Source organism: Scylla paramamosain, chromosome 18, assembly GCF_035594125.1.
Source record: "Scylla paramamosain isolate STU-SP2022 chromosome 18, ASM3559412v1, whole genome shotgun sequence".
NCBI lineage: Eukaryota > Metazoa > Arthropoda > Malacostraca > Decapoda > Portunidae > Scylla > Scylla paramamosain.
In genome coordinates this window covers 23,786,609-23,787,149 of record NC_087168.1, presented here as the reverse complement: position 1 = coordinate 23,787,149, position 541 = coordinate 23,786,609, and positions in this window count along the sequence as shown.

Genomic DNA, 541 nt, shown 5'->3' with positions numbered 1-541 from the left:
CCTGTGTGTGTGTGTGTGTGTGTGTGTGTGTGTGTGTGTGTGAACAGTCGTGTCATCATGTTGTGTTGTCCGAAGTTCGTTTACTGGAGTTGATGTAATATGTTGGGTTGTGTGTATGTTAATTTATCCCTACTGCGTCTAGTTCGTTTTGTCAAGGCTCGCTCTCTTAATGGTAAACAGCCTTTCCCTTTCAGTCCCGGGCGGCGAGAGGCGGCGGCGCGGGTCCTGTCCCTGCCCCCTCTCCCGCCACGCTCGGGCCACATGTGTGTCAGCAAGTCCCGTCGTTCGTAGCCCCCGTGTGTATTGTATTGCCGTACCGGACACGTGCTGGTCTCGCTGTAACAAAACTAATGATATGCGATGACAAACGAAGTAATTATAGTAACTAGTCTTAAGGTTTGACATTATTATCATTATTGGTGTTGTTATTATTATTATTATTATTATTATTATTATTATTATTATTATTATTACTATTATTATTACTATTATTATTATTATTATTATTATTATTGCTATTATTATTATTATCATTAACATT